Here is a 21,245-nt window from a genome sequence, read left to right on the forward strand (position 1 = left end):
ATGTCTCCTCTTGAACTTACTTTGTGGGGAAATTGCCCAGACGAAGCATTTGAGAAACATTCCAGCTGGCTCACCCAAGTCCCTAATCAGGTTTGGAAATTTCTAGATGGATTCTTGTGCTTGGAATGACCAGCCATCTGGTTTGCCCAAGACCAAAGGGTTTTCTTGGATGTGGAACTTCCACTGCTGACCTGGGGACGGTCCACATCCCTGGTGGTGGCCCAGCAGCTCTGCTCCCACATCTGTCCCTCATGATGATTGGCTGCTGGCCAGCCAATCAGAGGCTTCCCTGGGAGTTTTCAGTGGGTTGCTGAGTCATAGTATCCTGTGCCTCCCTGGTCACAGGGTGGCATGGTGGTGACTTGTCTGTGACCGTGGTGAGGGTCTCTCCGCCCTCTAGAGAGCTGTCCTCTAAGAGGTGAGAAGGAGCTCAGGCAGGGATATCACGTGTGCTGCACATGTCTGCAGACCCATCCACCAGCCCCCACCACCCCTTGTCACCGAGATGACTGGGATTTGGGATGCTCAGAGGATGGACGGAAGGGCTGTGTGTCCAGGCCGAAGCCTCTTGCCCTAAGTCCCACTCCACCGGGCTAAGAACCTGCTCCACCAGGTGACTATATGGGATGTAGGAGGCCACAGATAAGGCATTAATGTGCAATAATGAAGCCCTAGCAGCAGCGTGTATCCCAGTCTCGTGTCACATGGTCCACCCGCACCGTAGCGCCCGTCTGCAAAGTTAGTCCTATCCTCGTGCAAGTTTAGAAATGACATCTACTGCGTGAGCACGTGTCATGGGCAGCCTCAGTCCATTCATTCATGCAGAGCAAATCTGTGAACAGTGGCTCCAGGAACAGAGCTCCGGAGCAGATAATATGTGCATTCAACCTGGTTTTGGCCCCTCTGCGGCTCATTTCGTGTGTTATATATGACAGTCCCGGGCCAGCCATGCTGCCGTGCCAGCCAGCCAGCAGCCGCTTGTCAGCGTCTTCAATCAAGAGCAAATCAGATTGGGTACTGGCCCCTGGGGACAAAAAGCAGAGGAGGGCTTGGAGATTTTACAAAGTAGTCTAACTTAGGTGAGAACGTGCACCTGGGTTTTTCTAGTGAGCTCATAAGCTTTAAAAATGCGCACAAAACTAAGCAAGCACCACAGAAAACAAAACAGAACAGAACAAATCCTCCTACCTCCTGCTGGGTTTCTTCTAGTTTCCAGAAGGTGAAAATGACCTCTACTCCTGTGAAAATAGGGGGTGGGGGCGTGGGGGAAGGCGCCCTGTGAGATTTGTTTTCTCCACAGCGTTCGGGGATTGCAGACTCAATTAAGGTATTATAATTGGAGGCAGGCACCAGGGCTGCTCTGCGGAGGGCTGTCTCTGCTTGTGGCTTCGGAGAGCAGTGCTGGGCAAAGTCCTCCAGCCCCGGGGACGCCGGAGAGTTCTAACTAGGATTATCCGCCTCCTGAGATATAAATTCCAATTTACTCTGACACAAACTATTACCCTGCAAACACTGGCCACCTGTCTCTAGGGGCCTGGCAGATACTCAGCGTCAGCGTCATTATCTTGGGAAAACTCAAGAGGTGCCGGCTGAGGGCTCCCTTCTGCCCAAGCAGGTGCTCCTGCCCTCCACCCTGTTGACCTGACCCCAGCCAGGTTCTCTCCTCTCCGCAACCCACCCCAAGGCTCACTCCTAGCACCCACTCCCCCCACGGACTGCTGAGCACCTCGGACATAGGTCAGCCTGGGCCACACAGCCAGCCTGGGGGGCCCATGCAGGACAAGGAGAGACTGGTGGAGCCAGAAAGGAGGAGATAAGCCGCAGGAAGCCAGGTGGACTGGGCTGTACAGAAAGCAGGGGCCTCTGAAGCCACCCTCCCTTCCAGGTGTTCAGGCCCAGCCCCTGTATCTAAGGCCCTGGGCGGCAGGGTACCCATCCCCTTCTTCCCAGCACCCCACAGCCTGAGATTGAATGCGTGCTCCCTGAGACCCCCTCCCTGTCCTGCCCTTGCTGGCATCTTCACACCATCCCCACATGCAGGTTTATTTATTTATTTTTTTTATTTATGATAGTCACAGAGAGAGAGAGAGGCAGAGACACAGGCTGAGGAAGAAGCAGGCTCCATGCACCGGGAGCCTGATGTGGGATTCGATCCCGGGTCTCCAGGATCGCGCCCTGGGCCAAAGGCAGGCGCCAAACTGTTGCGCCACCCAGGGATCCCCCCACATGCAGGTTTAGAACACTGTCATCACCTCAAAAGAAACCCCATGCCCTTGGCTGTCCCCTCTCTGTCCCCCTCTCTCACGTGCCGGTGACAACTGCGAATCTGCTGTCTCTGTGGCCCCGTGTGTTCTGGATGCTTCACATCAGTGGGATCACACGGCATGTGCTCTGTGATGCTTCTTCGTTCAGCATGTAGTCAGGTTCATCCACGCAGTAGGGCATCCCCCCTTCATGCCTTCTTTGCTCGGGTACTAGTCCCTCGTATGGATAGGCCACAATTGGTTTGTTCATCCATGAAGTCACGCACACCTGGGCTATTTCTCTGCCTTTGGGCTGTTGTGGATAGGACCGCCGTGAACACGGGCCGATGAGCTCTCTATGGACGGGTTCCCAGCTCTCCCAGGGACATGGATGCCTCGGAGGGGAATTGCTGGGTCACATGGTGGCTCAGTGTTCCAGGAACTGCGGCTGGGTCTCCAGGTGCTGCCCATTCCATGTTCCTGAGCAATCCAGAGCAATCTTGTTGCTCCATTTTGCTCCAAGGGTGGAAACAAAGCACTGGGGTGGGGGGCAAGGGCATCTGTCATTGCACCCAATCTCTACAGAACTGGGATCTTTTACCCCAAGCAGATTCCTTACCGCAGGTGGGGGACTCTCACCCATTGCATGAGGCTTTAGTAATAGAAATAGAGCCGCAAGTGGCACAGGACTCTGCAGAAGGAAGGCCAGTGACCCTGGGGTCCCAGTGGAGAGCCAGCAGGGTGGGCAAGGCGGAGGCTCCAGCTTCAGCAAACAAGGATCTGAAAGGATATTTGGTGTAGATGCCTCACTATAAACAGAGAAACTGAGGCTCTGAGGAAGGAGGGGGGAGTCCCTGAGGCTGTAGTAAGCCTGAAGCTGGGGCAGGAGCTTGAGTTTGTCTCCTGGCCTTGCCCTGGCCCCAGGCTGCTCGGAGGCACCGCAGTCAGGAGGCAGAGCTTATCTGGCAGAGGGATGCCTGACCTCCAGAGACATCTGCCATCAGGGGCCAGGGACTAGGTCTGCTTCTGCATTTCATGTTTGGTAGGCCCCCACTGCTCACGTCTCCAGGAGGAGAAGGGACATGAGGCCCCAGGGCTGGAAGAAAGAGATGCTGGACAGAAAGTAATCCTTTACAACCACACGCTGTATTTCCCAAGCCAGACTTGAGCTCCCGGAGGGCAGGAGCCCACACCTATGTACTGGCGTGCACAGCAGACAGAATGTGTGCCATGATGCCAGGACACACAGGACTCTGCAGGAGAGGAGAGAGCCTGTTTGTTTTTGCATGGGGGTGTGCACACATGGGTGTGCATGTATGTGCATGAGTGTTCATGGGTGTTCATGTATGCATGGGCATACATTGTGTGTATGTGTGTGCACGGGTGTCCATGTGCATGCATGTCTGATTGCATGCATGTCTGCATGGTGTGCACACGTGTGCATGTAGCATGGGTGTGCACATGCATACATGTCTGCATGGCTGTGCATTGTGTGTGTATGCATGGGTGTGTGCATGGGTGTGCATGCAAAGAATGAGTTCTCATTCTAGGAAAAAAGGTCGCTGTTCTTTGTCAGCTCCAGTTTTAGTGAATCACCGATGTTTTTCCTGATGGAATAATTTATCTAGAAAAAAGGTCAGTAAAATCAACAGATGTACTAGATATGTCTGGATGTATTGGATCTAGGGAAGACAATGCCATTTATTTTCACCAGTAATGATCAATTAGAAATATAATTTTTCAAAAGGTGCCATTCACGGTAGAAACATAAACCATAAAATACTTAGGAATTAATCTAACTGAAAATTAAAATTCTGATATGAGATGTGGAAACTGATCTGAATAAATAGGAAGGCACCATGCTCCCTGGTGGGATAGCCTTATGTTATAATGATGTCAACTGTCTCTAAATTAACCCACAAATTCAATGCAATCCCAATGGAAAGTTTTGCAGAACTCAAAGGTGATCTAAGCCTTACCTGGAGGGATTAAGCACCATGAATGGCTGCCTCAACTTTACAAAAGAAGAGTAAATAGGGCAGACTTGTCCTACAAGAGTAAGACATGAGGCAAGGATGGGAAGCAAATGCTACACAGTGCTGGTGCCAAGAGCTCAGAGACATGGCCAAGCACTCATATGTGGGATCTTCCACCATGAAGGTAGCACCATCGGGCCAATGGGGGAAAGACAGGGTTTGCTAGATGGTTCTAGAAACGGGCACACAAAAGGGAAGATAATCGTGAATCCTCGCATGCAGGGCTTACACGGCAAGGACATACGTGGAAGGAAGGACCAGGTACGGGAGGAAGAAGGAGAAGGATAGCAAACGAGATGCAGGAGCATATCTTTGGGACTTGGGAGGCAGGAAAGGTTTCGTCAACAGAACTTTAAAAGCAAAAATTGTAAGCTCAGAAAACTTACCAGGGCAAAATTAGTGGAGAGCTTACAGAATGGAAGATGTTTACAGCGTCTTTCACCAACACACGATTCACGTCTGCAAAGTGCAGTGAGAGGCAGTGGTGGCCCTAAGAGCAAAAAGTTAAGGAGATGGAGGGGCGGTTTCTGTAAGGGGACAGCCTTGAAGCCAGAAGTGGGGCCAGCTGCTCAGCACCCGGTATGGGTCCCCGCCACTGGCCCTCCACCAGGACCTCTTGGCAGTGTCTTTAAGCCCCTTCCTTGGCAGATGTGAAACTGAGGTGGGGGGTACCCTCAGTGCAGCATGACCTTGTGCCAGCTGCTCACTGTCCTTGGCACAGAGACATGGATCGCCGGTGAGGTTGCACACCAAGCTTGCAATGAGCCAAGGTGCCCGGCTCAGTCCTTCATGGACACTTCCGCCCAGGCCACCTGTGCCCAGCGAGCCTGCAGACTCCCAGGGCCGGGGTAGGGGAGAAGGGACATGGGATGGGCAAGATATCGAGGGCTGGCCAAGAGGTCAGGTCACCTTCAGGATTTGCGACAGTGAAGAGATAGAGCCTCCTTCTGACAGCCGACAGCCCGCAGAGCCGACCTCACCCAGCATAGACCCTGAGGGCCCTCCCCTGTGGGGGCCCTGAGCACTTCTGCCTTCATGACATACAAATGCTAAAAGTCATATTTTACAACTATGGAGGTCCAGAGACAAATATCATCTGGGGGCAAATCTTATTGTTTTCTTCTGATTTTAAAAGAAATCAAAAAACTTTTCATGCGTCCCTGAAAGTGTCACAGGCTGTGGACTCTGTGCGCCCAAGGCTTTGTGGACCAGTCCATGCTGGATGGCCACAGAGCTTCTGCAGAGCCCTGTCCACGCGAGGGAGTGCCACCCCTGATCCTGGGGTGCACTCAGGGGAGCCTCCAACACCCCCAGAAGAAGAGCCATGACCCAGCCCAGCAGCCAGGCATGAGGAAAGCTGTGGGGATTGGGCCAGTGGTGCCTCAGCTTCCAAGGGGCTCCTCTGTCCGGGTTTTGAAACAGTAGATCAGAATGGAAGATGAACCTGGACCCTGGAAGCTGAACCTGGACCCAGGCCTGGTGGCCAGGCAGGGAGGGTGGCTGCTGAGAGCTGGGGGCAGGGATGCAGGGGGAAGGGCCACTGGCGCCCCTCTGTGCGGACGTCCACATGTGGCTGCTGGTACCCAGGCCTCAAGGGCAGGCCGGCAGCACTTCCAGGGTACCTCTGATGGTGCTTCTCCGGTGAGCAGGGCACAGCCCACCCGCCACACAGCATAAACCAGCTGTAAAGACTTCTCCAGTTTCCAGAAACAAGTAATGCTCGGCTAGCTCGCCCCTGCCAGGCTCCGAGAGGTCAGCTCTGTTGTGCCCAAGATCGTGAATCCAAGAAACCACCAAGGAGCCGACACCGATGCAATCACACGAGGGTTTATTTACAAGCTCGAGCCTGGGTCCAAGTATACCCGATGCAGCGGAGCAGGGACTTGGACCCCTAGACTAAGAGGCTTAACAACTTTATAGGGGCCAGTGGCCAACGGGATCCCAGAAAGTTGCATAGTCATGCTGGTCCGCTGAGCCGGATTTCCGATTAGGGTGTGTCCTGGTCTCTGACTAGGGCAGGGCATGCCATTTATTGAGAATTTCCCCTTTCCCAATGTTCTGTAGGGGCACCACTTACATAAATCAGGGGTCAGTGAATGCCTGAGCTGGTTTCAGGACTGTATTCCCTTCTGCTGGTTTATTCTGTACCCTGGAGCAGGTGCCACACTTTTAAATAGATACGTCTTTATAATTATTGTTGCTATTGGATAGAACAAGCCATCTTTCTTTGTTCCTGCTCCAGAACATCTTAGTTATTGGCCTCCTGTCTTTTCTACAGATTTTAAATTCACCTTGTCACTTCATTTCACAGTAAAATGGGCACTTACCTGGCAATGCAGTGACTCTATACATCAATTAGGAGGTAACTAACATTTTATAATGTCGGGTGTTCTAATCTAAGAACATAAACTCTTCTTTCCATTACTTTGATGTTCCATAGGGTCTCTCAGCTCATATTTGATAGCTTGAGACACAGAGAATTCACACATATTTTGTTGGCATTCTTCACAGTTACTTAACTTCAGTGTGGCTATTGCTGCAATTTTTTTTTACAATTTCATTCTATATTGCTTTGTGATAATTTTGAGAATTATAACTTATTTTTGCTAAATCAATTCGTTCTAAAATTTTAATTTTTAGTTTCTCTTGAATTTCTCGTATGCTAAATTGTATCTTCTGAAAAGAATATCAGCTTCATGTCTGCCTTCTCAATCCTTTTACACTTCATTCCTTTTCCTGCCTTACTGTCCTGACAGTGACGTCCAGTAAAGTACTGACTAGAGTGGTGATTATAAGCACCCTTGCTTGTCCTCGATCTTTGACAGTCCTTTTCAGTTTGCACCATGAATCAAATTGTCATTTTGGTATCTGTTGTGTCTGGGGATCTGTTTCTACAGTCTGTTGCTTTGGTTTATTCTTATAGCTGCCTTTTACCCTCATGAATTTTGCTATCTTGTACTGTGTTCTAACAGTTCATTTGAAACAATATATATATTTACTGAAGTATTGTAGGTCCTGGGATAATGTTATTCTCCTTCAGAGGACATTTTTGGTGGTTTCAGCTGGAAGCCCAAGGGCACTAGCAATCTCATTGAGACCTTACGAGAATTCAGGACTTGAGACTTTTTCCTGGGACACACACAGGTGTCTCAGAGCAGGTTTTGGTCCCAGTGAGGGCTGGCCACTGAGGATTCATCCTCATGAGTAGAGAGCAGCCCTCTGGATCTCAACCCCCAATTCATTTTCTGGACCCCACCTTTGACCTTTAGCACGACAAAATTGGCAGATCACTGACCAGCTTCACTGTTATCTTTTAGGAATTGGCAAAAAGAGGCTCTGAGTGCTCATTTCCCCTCTCCAAATTTCTGTTGCTCCCAAGAGCATCACCAGATGCTTTACGATAATTATTGGTATCATTGTGGTTTTCCTTTGTGACTACCTTTGTTGTGCCTTTAAGCACATTTCTTTTTAACATTTTGCCTGTTTGCCCTTACTAGGGTAATGCTCCCAAATACCCAGAGTGCCATTTCCAAAAGTCAAATGACTTCTATTGATCCAAATTTAAGATTTTTGAATTTAACAGAAGCTTGCATCCTTTGGCCCTCATACTCTTAAGAATGTTAAATTGATATCTGAATGTATTGTTGACATCTTGCGTAAAATAACCCTATTGGCAATGCAAAGAAAGAGGAAGGACTCTGGTGTCTGGGGGCTGCTGGTGGTTAGGGTTGAGGAAGGTAGACCTGTTGTCTCCTTCTCTATCCTGACTCATGTCAGATGAGTGCTCCTGAATTGAGTTCTCTTCCAGCAGACCAAGTTACATCACTGAAATCCAGACCTATGCCTGCAGAGACAGGCTGCCTGGTCAGGGAGGCTGAAAGGTGCCTTGGGCCATGCAACCTGCACATTCCTCTGTCTTAATAGGCTGAAGCCCCTGCACAAAAACATGAAAAGTATAGTCTATTGCAATACACATAGAGATGGATCCAAGGTCCTATGTGCCCCTTGACAACCCACTCCTTTCGTGAACTCTCTGGTCTGGCCACCCCTCACTTCTGTGATCAGAACATAGACCACACACCCTGGCCCAGGAAAATCTCAAACTATGGGAGAGTGTGCCCTCTGCTCTTCCCTCTTGGTGCCAACCCACTCTCTTTAGTGAACGTTTCTACACATCTCCAGAACCTCTTCTCAGAATCCCCACAGCATGCTCAGGCTGAACAGGATTCACAGCACAAGATATGGAGTACGACCCCAGGGATTGGCAGGGACGAGACATACCCTCACCTTCAAATGTAATGAACAGCCCCAGGGATTCTCAGTGCATTAGATGAACTTGACACCAAGGTCTGACCTAGCTCTGTGATTTCAATCACCCCACCTGTGAAATTCAAACAGTAGTATCTGCCTAATGGGATGGGCATAAGTAGCACTTGGTACAGAATAAGTGCTTAGATTTCTTTTCTCTGCCTCCACTTCAAGTGCCCAGTGACAGGCTCAAACCCTGAATATTCTGGAAATCAGATAAGGGAGGGTGATATTTTCAGCCAACTTTTCCTCGTACCCCAGTCAGGGCATCAGAATATTGTTTGGGTATAGCTGGGAACAGACAAGGGATTTGGGGGCTGGGCTTTCCTTAGCCACACACAGAGCAGACTCTTTCCAGCAGGTGGGTCATGGGAACTTCCCCAGTGGGCAACAGGATGACCTCGCTAGGAGAAGGGAGCCTGATTCAGCAGGGAGCTTGGTGGGGCCCACCTAGAAGGAAACACTCTTTGCATCACCTGATACCTCCCGGGGGTGCAAGCAAAGAGCCAATAGGAAGTGAGCATCCCCCTGGGAGTTGAGAAACTGTGGGCCCAGACTGGGACTAGTTTCTGTGCCCTGTAAGAGCTGGGAGCCTCTTCGACGTAGAAGAACAGAGGACATGGAGCTAGGTGGAATCACCAGGGCCCTGGGGCCCACAGGTCAGCTCCTTCTGTGCCTGCGAAGGAGACCAGCTGCCCAGGCTCTGGACACCTGTCCAGGTGAGGTGGACTTGAAGCTGGTAACTCTGCACTTACCACCATGTAGAGGGTCCATGGTTATGCCCTCCACATGCGTTTTCCAAGGGTGCCCAACACTTGACTTCATCCTCAGATGAGGACACCGACCAGGGCCCCAGGGGGGAGGGCTGGACAAGGTTGTAATACGTGCTCACTCTCAGGCCCGGGACGGGCCCCGGGAGCCTCGCCTCTGGGTCTCCACTCTATCACCAAGAGGCAGAAAGTGCCCTTTGCACTGTCTTCCTGTGGGCATGCAGAGAGTGTCCCTCAAATTCTCTAATCCAGGGGTTCTCACGCTCATGTGGGAACTGTTCTTGCACATCCCTGCTGTCACCTCAGACTGTGTGGTTCAGCAGATTCAGAGATAAAGGGAGCAGAGTCTCACTCCAGATCCTAAGCAGCTGGATGGAGCCGTGCCTCAGCCTTTCCAAAGGGAGGGCAAACTACGGAGGAGGCACGAATAGCACCTTCCAGCCTGTGGCAGAGACACTCCAGGTTGTGGCGGCTCCCTGCCCCCGGCCCCCGCAGGACCCTGTGCTGTCAGGCACCCCCGAGACACCCCCAGGCCTCCGACCTGGATGTTTTGGCTTCAGGATCCACACGATCAAATGCCACCAAGTAAATCAACCTCTACTCCCAAATCCGAGGACCCTTCCTCTGTGTCCTGGGAGCAAACACATCCCTCTCCAGGGGACCCACAAGGACCCCTGGCAGCTCAGGAATTCTCTGAGCACCTGCCCAAGGGCTGGGGGTGAAATTTCAACATTGACCCCAAATCCCCGAGTTTCCTAGAAATATTTAGGATTATTAGTAATTGAAAGTCCCCAGTGTTCATGCAGCTCTTTCTAAATGCCACGGATCCTGCTCAGATGGAAACATTTGCAGCATCTAAGGAATCCTCCCCCACAGCCCTCTTCCCATCCTCCTGGAGCCCAGAGGACAGATGCCCAGGGGGGCGGAGGGATGTGCCCGAGGACACACAGTACTGAGGAGCTGGGCTCCCCTTGGGCAGGGAGGACTCCAAGGCCATCTCCTCCCGCCTGACCAGCACCCATGGACGGGCAGTTGGGGGACAGAGCACGTCTACAGCAGAGGCGGGGGGAACCCAGGTCCAGGCTGACCGTCCAGTGGTGTGCAGCGGTCAGCCCAGGCTCAGGGTCCCCTCGCAGGGCAGCCTGTCCGCAGGATCTGCTGGGGCCTCGGGCCCAGGTGGGGCGCACCCACCGACACTTGGTGTCTCTCTGCAGAGGCGAAGATGCTAGATCTGGAGGGTTCTGGCAAGCTCACCATCCTCTGAAGCTGCCCGGGCTGCCAGGGGCCGTGGGGTCCAAGGGAGACGCAGGCGTCGATGGAGCGAGAGGTAGCACCCCGGGCTCGGGGTGGGGTGACCCAGAGCCTGCTCTTCTCCAGGTAGAGCCCGGGGTGGCCATGCCCCCTGCACTTGCAGGTGGGGGCGTGGGTCTTGCCCTGCACACAGTGGGGTCAGAGCCACGCGGCTCTGCTGTGGGTGGAGTCGGATCCTCAGGGGAGGGGCTCACAATGGCCCGACCTCCACGGCATCTGGGGAGGCAGTGCCCACCGGCTCACCCTGCACGGAACCCACTGCAGGAGAGGCCGGCTGTGTCCCGTGGGGACCGGTGGGACAGGATCTCCTGGGATGTGCCCCGTGTTCCAGGCGCTGACTAGACCATAGGGCTCCGTGGGGGTAGCTGGGCTGGGGCCCTGCACACAGGTCAGCGGAGCCAGGGGTCAGTGGTGGCCCTGAGGCCGGGGCTGCAGGTGACTATCTGGTCTCCACTAGGGCTTGGGCTTCTCCCAGGGGCTGCTCGGTGTACCCTAGGGCAGCTCTGTCCACCCTGGGGCAGCTCCGTCCACCCTGGAACAACTCTGTCCACCCAGGGGCAGCTGGGTCTACCCCAGGGGCAGCTGTGTCCACCCCAGGGCAGCTCCATCCACCCCTGGGCAGCTCCGTTTACCCCGGGGCAGCTGGGTCCACCCCGGGGGCAGCCTTCTGAGGATAAGTAGTGCTGGGTGGACCTTACTACTTGGGGCAAAGAGCTCACATGGAATCGTTGGGCTGCACCTTTGTCCACGATGCCCATGTCCTTGGAGTTTGCAGGAGCACCTGGTCCCCCTGGAGACCCTGGGAAGGCCGGACCACCAGGACCCAAACAAAGGTAGCAACATGATAAAGCGCATGAACCCCTGTGCGAGACCCTGGGTCTGTTCATAGAGAGATGAGAGAGGAGCACAGACAGAGGATGGGGTGATGGGGAAAGAGAGATGGGGAGGGACAGAGCAGCAGAGTGACAGGGAGGGACAGGTCATAGGTCCATTTCCAAGGAGCCTGGAGATCGTGTATGACCTGAGTCCTGGGTTGGGGGTCCTGGGTCCCCAGCAGCCTCTCCTTCTGGGGGGCAGGATCCCAGGCCTCGGGGTCCTCTGCCCTCCTTGGAGACCCTGACATTAGAAACCTTGGGGAGCCAGCTGGTCCTGACTGTCTCACTGTCTACAGGTTTTCCAGTGAAGGACCGACAGCTCCGTGAACTTCTGCAATTGGGCCTCCTGCAAGCAGGGCTCCGGCAGTCAGCTGGGGGAATTCTGGCTGGGGAATGCGAACATCCACACACTGACCACCCAAGGTAGGGCCCGTCACCCCCTGTCCTGACCTCAGCCTGGGACCTGGATCGAGGCCCTTGTCCCTCGGCCTGCGGGCGCTGCACTCTGACAGCGGGAGGCACTGGTTCTGCACCAGCCTGCACATGGGGGCTCTTAGAACCTATGAACGTTACATTCAGAAGCATCAGGGATATTGGAGTGAACATGGCTCTGGTCTCAAGTGTCTGGAACCCAGAGCAACTAGTGACCCTGAGGCAGTTGGGATTCAGGTTAGCGGGTCTCCCACTCCTGCCTGGTGGTCTTTCATGGAAACAGAATTTAGGCCTGTGTAGACCCCTGCCTTGCCTCCAGGTCAGGCATGGGGAAGTTGCCCATGGGCCTCTGCACCCTGAGAGATGGGTTTTCACCTCTGTCCTTAATATATGTTCATGGCTGGTCCCAAAAGTAACTGCAAAATTGCAGATCCTTTTCCCCTTAGCACCAGGGCAGCCTCTAAGGGATCCCCTCATGGGCCTCAAATTTTGCAGAAAAAACTACAATTACAGCTTCTCAAGCTGGTGTGCTAGTGTTTGCAGGAGAATTTATACTTTAAAAATAGTCGGGTTTCATTCCATCTAGTGGACACCAATCTCAAAATTCCAGGCATGGTTTACAGACTAGCTGGGAAGATTCTTAGAACAGGACATAATCCGGGAGGTTCTCACATTCAACATTCCCACTCAAAGGCTCCTGGATGCCAAGCCCACAGATTCCTTAAGCATTTACCCAAACACGGCACTTCCTGTGCCTGGCAGCAGGAGGTTTTGGGGACCTGACAACCTTTGTGCAACAGGAACCAGCAAGCTCCGTGTGGACCTCGTGGACTTCGAGGGCAAGTACACACTATTCAAGGTCGTGAGCAGGCCAAGAAGTACAGGCTGGTCCTGGGAGCCTTCATTGAGGGCAGTGCAGGTAAGGGTCCACCTGGGGCTGAGGATGGACCTGCTTCACATCCTGGCTGTGTGTGCCCTCAGTGACCCTGGGCTGGGGCTTCCCTTCCCCCATCCCAGCTTCTCCTGTGATACCTGCATCTCAGTGAGCATGGGGACCAGTGACAGGGTCAGCTCTGCTTCTAGGGCTGTGTGGGGCCTCAGGTCCCAACTCTCATCCCCATGGCACATGGACCAAAATCCCGACCTCACCCCTGTTCTCAGAGCCCGGTTTCAGAGCTATGGTCCAGGGCACACAAGCCCCATTGGGCATTCTTCCCTGAAAGGACTCCCTGGGGGTATGAGCAGGGGAGGCACTTCCTGCAGAGCTGGGGGTTCTAGTGGGCACTAAGAACCACAAGCAATAGGAGCCCGTGTGACTGAGGAACCCGGAGTGACACATGCATGTGGAGGGAGACCAGGAAGAGGGCCTTGGAGCGTGTGCACCCTGGACTCACGTGGCCTCACTTGGGATGCCAAGGAAAGCACAGGGTAGGGCCCCTTGGGCCCATTTTGTAGGTGGTACAGGGAGGCTGGAAGGGGAGAGGCTGCAGATCCAGAAGTGAGCTTCCCGCTTAGGGCTGACGACAGAGCAGGGCAGCCCCAACAGGGGACGACGGCCAGAGGAGAGACACAGGCAGGCGGAGAGGACCGTCCTGACAGTCGTCAGGGTCCTGGGGAAGTGGGAGGGGGGACAATGCACCATGGGAGGCAGGTCGTGTGCCTCCTGCTCCCTCTCTCTCTCCAAGGCCTGGACGGGAGCTCAGCCGACACACCTCCACAGTGAGGGGGATGCTAACCAGATGAGGGAGGCAGGGCTCTTCCCAGCACCCCCACCCACCCTTCCTCCCCGAGCAGGTGATTCTCTGCCATCCCACAAGGACCACTTCTTCTCCACCACAGACCAGGACAGTGACCTGAGATCTTCAGCCTGTGGAGCCCTGGATGTCTGCTGTCCAACCTGGATGGTCTCTAACTGGGGGGGTCCCCACAAGAGCTCTGAGAATGGCATCAACTGGAAGTCAGACAGGTAGGGTTAGAGCTACGGGGTGTCAGAGGTGAATGGTGGGGCCATGACGAGCCCACCAGCACAGCGACGCCCCCTGTCCCTTGTCACCCCTCACCTCCCAGCCCTGCAAACCCAGCATCTCAAAGCCCCTTCCCTTCCCACCAACAGTGGGCCCAACATGTATGCCCACAGCCGCCCCCAGAAGCAAGAGGATGTTTTTAAGAGTTTGCTTTCCAACAGACTCGATTTTGGGGGTCGGGGTGTCCGGTTTCTTAAAATCAGTCCATGAGAGCATTTGCCCAGCTATGGTTCAACAGATGCTCCTGAGCTCACTCGGTCGGGGTAGGGAGTGCCCACTTGGCAGATGCAAGCCCTGTGTCCAGAGACGGCAAAGGGTCTTCCCCCTGGTGAGCAGCACCTAGCCTCAGGAACCCCATGAACTGACCCGGGGAGCCCCCTCCCTTACCCTAGGTCTCCGGCAGCCCCTCCCTCTGCAGCATCTTTGCACAGCCTTGAACGTCCCTTTGAACCTAGGAAACTCTCTTTAAAAAGGAAGAAACGTTAAATAGGCATGTTTCTGCTTCCACTGGTGCAGAGTGGGTGCTGCAGGCCACTGCACCCCGTGAACTGCTGGTCCACCCCGAGAGGTGGGGCCACACCCAGGCACCTGCGGCCCAGGGGTGGGCCAGGCTGAGCAAGCCCCACACGAGGCTATGGAGCAGTGTCCCCTCCTCTGACCTGTGATAGCTTCTTAACTGGGGTTTTACAAGCACCAGACACAAAGGAATGGGTTGATCAATCGGCCACACTGAAACCAAGAGCTCCTGTTTATCAAAGAGCACCTCCGGAGACCAGAAGGGAAACCACGGAGGGGGAGGCTCGCTCTGTCACACGGATGTGTGGCTTTTTCTGCCACCACTGCGGCTCATTACCAAAACCATAGTGGCTTCAGAGTGACAGAAATGCTGTCCCCATGTTCAACATCCCCCCACCAGGTCTCGCTGGGCAGAAGCAAGTGACCATCAGGGCCATGTTCCTTCTGGGGCCTGTTTCACCACCTTTTCCAGCATCTAGAGGTCACTGTCATTCCTTGACTTGAGGCTCCTTCTGCTGACATCACAGCCAGAGACGTCCCCTGTCTGACCCCTCTCCCGATGCTGCTTCTCCCTCTGAGCACAGCCAGGAAGGCCTTTCTGCCTGGAAGGACAAGAGATCAGGTGGGTCCCCTGCACAATCCAGGGCCGGCCCCCATCATTGGGTCCTTAACTAGCACCATCTGCCAAGTCCCTTTGGCCATGTCAGGTGACACAGTCCACCCTTTCTGGGGACTGGGGTGGGGAACCGTCGGCAGGTGGCATATGATTCTGCTATGGCCAACTATTGAGAGAAAAACCACTGTCTCGTATCCAGAATACTTGAAGAGCTCCAACGGATCAATCTAGAATGTGTAACGGCTCAGTCCAAAGTGGGTAAGAGATCTGAACAGATGCATCACAAAAGATGGTACCCACGGGATGAATATATTTTTGTAAAAGTTCTGGATTTTATCTGTTCTTGGGGAAACACGCATCGTAACCAAAAGGAGGTACTATGAACACACTCGTGGGCCAGCCAGAAGTGGGCCAGTGATGCTGTGCTCTAGGGGGATTCTCACACGCTGCTAGAAGCGCCCGGAACCAGGTAGGCCCATCTGGGGTTATCGGCATTAACTCTGCGAACTGAAGACACACATCCCGGTGACCTGGCAATTCTGCTCCCCTCGAGCCCGGGGGTGGCATGAGCAGCGGTACGCACTGGGGAGCACAGCCACACACGCAGAAGCACACGCGTATGCCTAGGGACAGCTGCCAGAGAAGCGCCAGGAGGGTGTGCAGGGGGGGCACCCCCCCCCGGCCCTCATGGAGTTGTTCCCAACAGTAAGGATGGCCCCATGGTAGCCGGGGATGCATGCCTCAGTGGTAAACAGACACAAGGAGACAGCGATTGCTTTGGGGGGCAGGGCGGGGGGTGCCTGGGAGGGACACAGGTGGCCCACGTGGTGTAGGTGGTGCTTCCTGGCACGTCCCGTTTCTTCTCCTGGGTGTCGACTGTGCGCTGGCTACACGGAGATCAAAATACGTGGGCAACACTTTTCACGGTTTGTGTGTACGTAGTACGTTCCCAGTTTAAAGCTATCTTTAAAAAAGCACACTCCCAGAATCCAGGAACATGGGCGACTTGCATGTCTGTCTTTCCCTCCCCTCGGGGGTCATTGACCCAGGGCAGTCCCTGCAGCCCACTCGCGGACCCAAGCCATCCACCAGGTCCTCGCCAGTCTCCTGGGAAAGCCAACTCATCAGGCTCATTGGGACGGTCTCTCATTCCAGAGTAGGTAAGCATCCTAGGAACCTGGGACGACTTGCATTAAGTGTAGAAATCGTGAATACAATGTCATAGGATTATGACTTACTGAGTTAAGGTATCTGGACAGGTTTGAGATTTCAGTCTTACGTTTAAAGAATTTTCCCTGGGACGCCCAGGTGGTTCAGTGGTTGAGCATCTGCCTTGGGCTCAGGGTGTGATCTCAAGGTCCTCAGACTGAGTCCCACGTTGGGGTCCCCACAAGGAACCTGCTTCTCCCTCTGCCTATGTCTCTGCCTCTCTGTGTGCCTCTCATGAATAAATAAATAAAATAGTAAAAAATAAAATAAAATAAAGCATTTGCCCTGTTATAGAGAGAGCCTCCCAAATCCCGTCTCCCAGATGGGTAATTAACTAATGGACTCGGTCCTGCAACATCGCAAGGAAATCTTAGTGCGTGTCTACACGGCATTAGAATACGTGAGAGACCTGGGGGTCACTGCATTTCTAAGTGAAATTAGTCGGGTTTCTAGAAATTAATTAGCACGAGGATGATCCTGTGCATTAGACTACTGAACTGCCCAAGAGGGGATTTGAATCTCTTCTTGCACATTATTATTGCGATCTGAAGTGTTGAGGTAGTTAATGAATTAAACCTGTAGTCCTCCAAAGGCCCCAGAAAAGCTGACTATTAAGATTTGCAGGTCTTATGAATAGAAAAGCAAGCTCTGCAGACCAAATGGAAAAGATCGGGGAAGAGCTGCGTTTTCGGTTGTTTTATCACGTGGCTTTCAGAAACCACGCACTGATTTTAAAAGGCAAAAGAAAAGTTTTCTAAGCACAAATTGGCACATTTTAGTGCTGGTTGGATCTGCTCCATGTGGGCGTTTGGGGGATGAAACGAGTACAAGAACTGCGGGGGTGCCCAGGTCATCGAGGCTCCCAGGGGGGCAGGGTCATCACCCTGAGCACCTGTCTTCTGCTCTCTGGCCCCCATCTGTAGCCACGGGTATTTTCATTACTCGCCCCCACCAGCCTGTCAGCGTACGTCCTTGTCCTACCCCCCCAGTGCTGACCCTTGAGCACCTCTTACAGCCAAGGGAAGTGGTCCTTTTATGGCTTTACCGGTGCAGACCTTCTTCCCAAGCCCATAACCACATCCCCTCCTACCTTTTGTCATCACTGCTGCGACCCTGCTTCACCCACCTGCCGGAGCCCCGCAGACACGGACGCTGGTGCCATGGCGCCGTACCCTCTGCCTCGCGCTGCCTGTCTGCACCCTTGCCCTGTGGGGCTTGATCTTATTCCTTCTCCCTTTCTGTGTGTTTTTTTTTTTTAATCTTTTTCTTTTTTTGGATGCAGGTCCACTGGTGATAAATTAGGTCCACTTTAGTTTCCTGAAAACATTTTCGTCCTGCCTCCCTTTCAAAGAACCTCTTACTTGGTGGTGGAATTCTAGATGGGCAGTTTTTCTCAGCCCCTGAAAGTGTGCATCCAGTGATCCTAGATGCCGCGATTTCCGCACAGTCTTAGGGCTGCCCCTCTGAAGGTGGATGACCCTCTTCCTCGGGTTGTTTATGAGGGTTTCCTCTCTGCCCCTTGCCCCCAGCTGTGCTGTGACGCGTGCACGAGGCCTGCTCCCGCACCATCTGCTCCCCCTGCTTCAAATGCTCCACTTACACGTGCGGGTGATGTTCTTACTACGTGCCCATGGCTCCCGGCTGTTTTCCGCATTCTCACCTGCCCTCCACCCTGGCTTCAGTCCACATATTCTCAACCGAGCTCTCTCCTGGGCACTGGGGAAGCCCCCCACCCCTGCTCAGCCCCCCAGCCTTTGTCAGGCAGCCCTGGAAAGACCTACTCTGTCCCCACGACCTCAGGTTCTGGTGGGTGTTCCACCTGTGGTCACCTCCATTGCCTTGGAGAATCTATGGACTTTATCTCACTCTAGTAATGAGTTCACTATGAAGTCCAGTCCCTGTTTTCTCATGCATTTGTGGGAACAGGAGTGTGTGCCTGCAGCCGTGCCTTCTGACGGCAGCTATTCCCCTTGGTCACCCTGTTTAAGTGGCCACCCTGTATTCATCTGAGGGGACAGTCATCCTCCTATTGGCAGGGGCTTACATATATCTGTGACTTAGCATGGGATGTGTCTATGTCACGGTCAGCCCGCACCTGTGAAGTTTTCTCTAGAAAGGAGCCCCCTAGTGAGCCTGCTGATTCAAAGCATTTAAACTTTTATTTATGCAAGTGACCCTAGTGACCCGACATGGGAAACGCCAAGATCGCCACAGCGCCTCGGTTCAAGGCGTGCTCACCGTCGGGCAGACCTGGTCCCAGCTCAGCATTCTTAGCGCTTGCATCTACTTGTGTCTGGGCTCGCTCTCACCTCCTGCTCTGAGGACTCACTGGTGGGCGGAGGCAGGCAGGCAGACGCTCACTGGGCCTGTCCTCTGTGGGCCGCCTGCCATGGCGCATGGGCTTCCCCACGTGGCTTGCCATCAGAGGCAGCAGGAGGCTGTCCACAAACCCAGACCCTCATGCCCGCTGAGATCTTGGTCTCGCAGGTCTGGGATGAGCCCCTGACTCTGTCTGTGTTTTTAAGGCCCTCCCAGGTGGGAGGGACTCTCAGGTTTGGGAACCATTGTCCCCCTGAGGGACTCTCAGGTTTGGGAACCATTGTGCACCTGAGGGACTCTCAGGTTTGGGAACCATTGTCCCCCTGAGGGACTCTCAGGTTTGGGAACCATTGTGCACCATTTGATGATTGGAGGGCAAGCGACTGGAAGCCCCTCACCCTGTAGTGGGCACAGTAAGGCTTATATGGGAGAGGATGGTGGAGCCAGATGGGACAGCCGGCCTGAGCACAAATGTGTCTCAACCATCGCGAGGACGCAGCCCGGAGACAGGTGCTACAGGACCGGCGGACATTAGGCGCCACACCCGTGCCGCTCCGGATGCCTAAGCTTCTCAGACTCGGGCCTCCCATGGAGGCGAGCAGGCCAGGGCCTCGTGCGAGCCTGTCACTCACTGTTGGCTAGGGTTATTTTGTTCCTTCTACTCTGGATGTGTGTGCATTCTGCCCTTGACCCCAAGGTCCTGGCCAGCAGCCCAGGGCCGGCCCTTTCTGGGGGCTTTGAACGTCCACTTGCCCCCTAGGGCTGAGCTCTGGAGGGAGCAGGGCCAGCTCCATGAGGGGAGGCGCTCTACTGCTCCGGGCCGCACCGGGCAGGCTGCCCAACACGGCAGCGGCCTCTCACCTGCAGGTCTTTGGGGCAAGACCACATGGCCGTCTGTCCGGGGCTGGGGAGCCACCAATTCTTGCTCTGTATGGAAACACGAACCAGATCAGCTGCCCCTTATTTTCCGATCCCAAGATTTGATGGTTTACTGTTCAACCCTGGTTGCAATTGAGAACGCTGCTCCGGTGGTGGAAGGCGCAGGACTCTAGGAGGGCCGTATTCGCTGCTTTGGGACAGATGGACATTTCCAGATGGCTCCTGCCTCTCCCGCCTTCCTGACTGGGACGGCTGCCATGTAACGGGGTGGGTGGAGGGGGGGGGTGCTCCTAGCCTTCTGTGCAGCTCCAGGAATCAGATAATTGACCGCCCCCTCCCCATATGGCTGATCAGTCACCGGGACAACAACGAAACGGAGCAGCTCGCGTGTGGCTGGGGAAACGGGAAGGGGCACATGTGGGCGCCACACCCAGGGCACATTTTAGGATGAGGGTGAATTCCTGTCTCTCCTCCCCACATCCATCCATCCGTCCATCCCTACCCAGGCCACCTCTGTCGAGGTTAAGTGACCACCAGCTCCTTAGCCTTCGATGTCAGAGCTGGAAGACAAGACAGACTTGTTTCGGTCCCAGGTCCAGGTCAGGCACCCCTGGGGGCCAGTCAGTGCTGGGGCAAGTAGGGACCTGGCCCCCCTCCCACCCTGCTGGCTGGCTTCTCCGTGTTCTCTCCCCGACACGCTCCTCACGCTGCCTCTATCGTCATGGGGATACCTGCTCTGGGCTCACAGGCTTGAGGACAGAGGTGATGGTCAAGGCTGAGCCGCTCTGTCCCCAGCCCATTCCACGGGTTTTTTCCGTTGGGAGCTTTAAAAAAAATCCCATCTCTCACCTTTTGGGGTCTAGAAATGTTCTGCACTTTCCAGCTTGAATTCCTGGGCTGCTCTTCCCATTTTATCCTGCTCGTCAACAGCTGCGTGCTCCCCCCCAGGCTGTTTCCTCCCATGAGGCCCATTCGGCTAAAGAACAGTAAAGACGCAGGACCACGATGGAGGGTCCGGTTCGCAAAGGCTTCCCTCGGAGTGGCTGAGACCACGCACCGTCCAGGGTCATTGGGGACGGCAGCCGTGGGGGCCCCCGCGCGAGGCCGCCCGTGTGCTGACCGAAGGGGGGGTGCACACATGGCCAACGAGGGCCCCTGGGTTCTGCCCCCCGAGACTGCGGCCGAGCCAGGCCAGCCCGACGCAGGGTCTGCACATGCTCTGCTGGGGTGCAGTGAGGACAGAGGGAGGGAAGCCTGACCCCGCGAGGACGGTTTGCTCGAGGCTGCCATGCTGCTGGAAACTGTGTCATCCCCGGCTGGGCCGGGGGCATGCTCTCGTACCCCAGAGATGGCTTTGCACCCGCAGACCTTCCATCAGGTGAAGGGCCAGGGGCGTGCGGCCCTGGCACTGTCCTTCACCCCACTCGGTGAGCAGAGCCCTCCCAGGGAAGCTAGGGGAAGGTGGGGATCAGCCCCAGGAATCCTGAAGCCTTCTCTATCCCTTGGCTTTGGGAAGGGGTCTGGGTTCAGGTTTATTTATTTGCTGCTAATGATCCAGGAAGTTTTATTGTTTATTTAATTTTTTTAAAGATTTTATTAACTTATAAGAGAGAGAGAGCGTGAGCATTGAGAGGGGCAGAGAGCAAAGCAGACTCTTGGCTGGGCAGTCTCCTAGGACCCTGGATCATGACCTGAGCCCAGATGTGT

The 21,245-nt window shown here is 54.3% G+C and overlaps 1 pseudogene; it reads left to right on the forward strand.

Annotated features, from left to right (window-relative positions):
• The first annotated feature begins 10,672 nt into the window (after positions 1-10,672).
• On the forward strand, positions 10,673-17,342 carry LOC121473174 (annotated as a pseudogene).
• The last annotated feature ends 3,903 nt before the right edge of the window (positions 17,343-21,245 follow it).

Source organism: Vulpes lagopus, chromosome 12 (assembly GCF_018345385.1).
Source record: "Vulpes lagopus strain Blue_001 chromosome 12, ASM1834538v1, whole genome shotgun sequence".
Classification (NCBI taxonomy): Eukaryota; Metazoa; Chordata; class Mammalia; order Carnivora; family Canidae; genus Vulpes; species Vulpes lagopus.